The 4,296-nt window shown below is 40.5% G+C and overlaps 1 pseudogene; it reads right to left on the minus strand.

The window, feature by feature from the left end:
* Window positions 1-1,368: 1,368 nt before the first annotated feature.
* LOC105057989 (F-box protein At5g49610-like) lies at window positions 1,369-2,869 on the minus strand (annotated as a pseudogene).
* Between the last annotated feature and the right edge of the window lie 1,427 nt (window positions 2,870-4,296).

Below are 4,296 nucleotides of genomic sequence, written 5' to 3' on the forward strand. Positions count from 1 at the left end.
GATACTCCAAGGGACTCTTCAAACAAGTCTACGTCTAAGCCTAAAGTCTAAATCCTAAACTCTACATCTTAATTGCTTAAGTTCTCATCACTTTGCCACTCTTACAACACCTCTGCTGTTTTCCTAAAATTTATGTGACTTAGACAGCAGAAAGTCCCATCCCGGACACCGTCCGATAAAAAAGCTTCCATCAATGGTGTTTCAGGACAAGGTCTGGCGTTGGAGCGAAGGTCTAAGCACAATCTCTTTCCCTTAGCCACCACTCGGGCACGATCGACCTAGCAGCAGTCACATCCGAGTCTTGGCAATCATTATCCATTGAGATCTTTGGCCAACTCTTATAGTTTGCACAACACCCTATTGAGCCCTCTAACACACTAGCTAGCTTGATTGCTTAGTTAGACCAGCTCCCAATGGAAATAAAAATAAATGTTTGATAGCAACATGATGCTCCAAAAGCTAAGATTCGCCATCTTGATATCGAGTTCCATTTCAATACCATTCTATTAAAATGTTGGTACATCTAGTATATAGAGTCATACTGAGAATCGGTACACTCTCATTATCATGTACCGATTCAATATCAATATGGTTTAGTATGCATTGATATGACAAATCATGTTAGGAATCATTTGGTGTATTAGAAGTCCTCCAGGATCCAAACTTTCATACGGTCCTCACCTGCACAATGTGACGCAAAATCTCTTGGAATACGTAACATGCTCTTTCTCATGAGGTCATCCAGCCAGCACGGTTGCACAACGAATCTTTCCCTAAGATCGACTCCCAAGAGTTTCTTTAACCATTTGTCTCACAGAAAATTCCACCGAAGAGAATAGCGTGTGATGTACCATGCTATTTGGCAACAGGTCTCCAGCAGGTCGCTTCTTGACCCATTCACCCCTCGTGGATGAAAAGATTCCAGCCCAATGCTCGAGTCATTATGAGGGAGTTCGCAGTGGTGAGACTGGGCAAGTCTAATGCTGCAAGTCTAGATCTAATAAATGTAACCAAATTATAACCAACTAGCGTAATAAGGAATATCTTGAAGATACTTAATATAAGATTTGTAGTAAACTCCTACAATAATGAACCCAATCAGACCCTGATTAAAGAACTTATAGAGTTTCCGAATCTATGACGGAGCACTCTTATCAAACCCAAATTATATCTAATACAACAGTTCGATCAATTCCACATTCTAATTTGTAATATATGTGTGTGTCTATATATATAACGGAAAGAGCAAAATAACAGAGGACAACAGAGCCATAGGAAGGCATTATCTGTTTGACATATTATTCATTAGTTTTTTTTTGTTGTGTCATAAGAGATTAATTAGAATGAAGCATATAATAGAATGGAATGCCAAGTCACATAATTCATCTTTTCCAGGACAAAACAATAATGATGATGTAGGTGCGCTGGTTCCGCATCAAATAACATATATTCCACGATTGATGAATATCTTCACAGTTAAACTACGAAGGCAGGATTCAAGTAGGTGAAAACCACAAGACAATAGATGGTAAATTTTACAGACCTCTAACACGTCTTGATCTGTTGCCAAGAACAATGCATATAACCTGTCCCTCGTCCATCCCATTAGGCAACCTCATCGCCAAACCCCTTCGATAAGCGGGGTGAATAAACAGCACATCCTGGACCGTATATATAGGACAAGTCGCCAACTTCTTCCAATCTGCCGCTGTTTAAGTGATATGAGAAGATCTTCTGCTTTATTCGAAGGAAAACAACATCAACATCTGGATGAAATTCCAAGATATGAATATTTTGTGTTTCAGAGATCCCATGAACATTTTGTGTTTCAAAGATCCCATGGTTCTGTAACATAGCTCTGATATTAATGCAAGACTTCAACACCCATTCCACATGAGAATAGTCCTTGAGCATCCAGACCTTTATCTCATCCTTGCTTTGCAGCATGTAATGCAAATAACCTCCTGAGAGTCCAAGACATTCTATCCCATCAGATTCAGGCAGCTCAATTCTGCGGCAGATCTTTCCCTCCGGATCAACTCCCAAGACTTGGTTCAGACCGTTTGTAAAGTGGAAAATTCCGTGGAAGAAAGTAGCTTGTGGTTCGTGATAGTTTTGCCGTCGAAGACTTCGCTGACGACCCACTCGTTTGTCTCACTCGAAAAGATCATAAACCTAAGGATCTTGTAGAAGTCGAAGCAGAGAACATGGTAGTGGCGGGGAGAGACGAGGATCGAAGCCCAAAGCTAGGTAGTGGTAGTTATATGTGTCATTTGCCTTAGGGACAATGACCCACTCGCTAGTGGCGGGATTGCAGACATAGATGGATTGAGCCTTAACGCCGCAAGGGGTTAGACCCCAGCTCTGTGCAACCCACGAGCGGCAGAGGAGCAGCCCGTTGCAGGAGCTGAGGACCTCCATATTGCATATGTTGGGTAAGAAATGAGAGTGGTGTCGATGGCAAGATCATCATCATTGTTTGAGAGGCTAATATATTGTATACCTCTCCTCGCCCTGTGAATGGGCGCCGAGCCTCCATCGGGGACATTGAAGAAGAGGCCAGATGCAGCACGAGGGAACTTGTTCTGATAGCAAGGATCAGAGGAAAGGGCGAGCCACGACTTGGAGATGCATTGGAACCGGAAAAAGGACCTGGTCGGTAGGCGAGAAAGGATCTCGGCCACGAGATCGTCCGTGAGTTTGGCAACGCAGCGAACCATCTTCTTGCAGTGGAGAGACCAAGACTTCTTTCTTGCTCTCTTCAGATAGGGCTGGGATTTGGGTTTTGAGGAAAAAAGCAATGATTTCTTTATTAGGATGGAGACCCCTTGGAGGCTCTTGGGAGGCCGTATTTGGGAAGTAGGGTTTGTTTCTTTTTCCTGCGAAAGAAGGATTCACCTTCCTTGGCGCGAATCAACCTTTGGATTGCACAATCGCCGCTTCGAGATCTATGGTTTAAATTCGAGGTTTTTTATCGCTTACAACTGGCGAGCGCCCACCATTTTGTGCGTCTAGGATCCTTGGGCGGCAGTTTTTATTTAAAAAAAGAGAATATTTATTGCATTACCTTTGAAAAAATACAATCCCAAGGTTGGCCATAAAATGTTCAACAGCTTAGTGGGAACTGCAAGTTGAAGTCCGCAAAAAAGTTCATAAATGACCGGCCACACATGCCACAGCCCATTCCACCGCGCTATTTTTCTCCTTCGAAATGCGGGTCGCCTTAAAGGAAGAGTGTTCACTCAATGGAGGCAGTCCAATGGCAAAAGACGGGAATCAGCATCTGGAGACGAGAAATGCTAAAACCATTTGATAACTATCGCTGAGTCCCTCTCGAATAGAATATGCAAATTAAGCGCCCAAAATTTGAACAGCATATTTTTAATTTGTCCCAAGAAAATACACTCGAGTTCATTGAAAGAAGTTTGGTTACGCTGCAGAAATTGATCTTTGAATTCACCAGGTAAAATACAGAAGATTTTGAACAGATATGAAAACTAAGCTAAACCTAGGTAATTATGATTTCGATGTGAGTATATAATGACTTGTTTTGGGTTTTTTTCTTTTTTTTTTGGATAGGGTAGTTGAATATAATTAAGTTCATCTAGTATGGATATATCTAGATAAATTAGATGCCGGCATGAAAATCCAATCAACCGCAAATAATTCATCCAAAATATTCTGCCACATATGAAGCTTCCCAGACCGCCACTCCATTACCTTTCTATAGATATGGCAAGAACTGGACGGGAAAGATACATCACTGAAAGAAATACTAGATTTTCCTATTGACATGGATATCATTGGTAAGAACCCTGGAAAAATATACTAAATTTTGATATTCAGATGTGTTGATTTAGAAAAGTGATTTGTAAGAATTGAATTAGAAAGACATAATTAGATTTTTTCCGGTAAAACCAGCGATTATGTAACGACCGAATGGGAAAGGTGATCATGCCAAAAATTAATCTGGAAAATTATGGTCGTACTAAATTTTCACATGCAGATGCCTGATGTGGATTTAGAAAAGTGATCATGGTAAGAATTGAATTAGAAGGAAATAACCAAGATTTTGCCATACAAATAGTTATTACGTTTATGAAGCCAATGGGAGATGTGATTACGCCAAGAATTGAATTGGAAAGATAATTTCCCATTGAAATGATGATTACAGTAAGAATTGAAAGGAAAAGATATGGTAATGAATTTGTCTACTAGATGCCATATTAATATAGAAAATGTGATTATGGTGAAAATTGAATTAGAAAGATATGATAGCAGATTTTCCCACCGAAA

The sequence above is a fragment of the Elaeis guineensis genome, chromosome 16 (genome assembly GCF_000442705.2).
Source record: "Elaeis guineensis isolate ETL-2024a chromosome 16, EG11, whole genome shotgun sequence".
NCBI classification, from domain to species: domain Eukaryota; kingdom Viridiplantae; phylum Streptophyta; class Magnoliopsida; order Arecales; family Arecaceae; genus Elaeis; species Elaeis guineensis.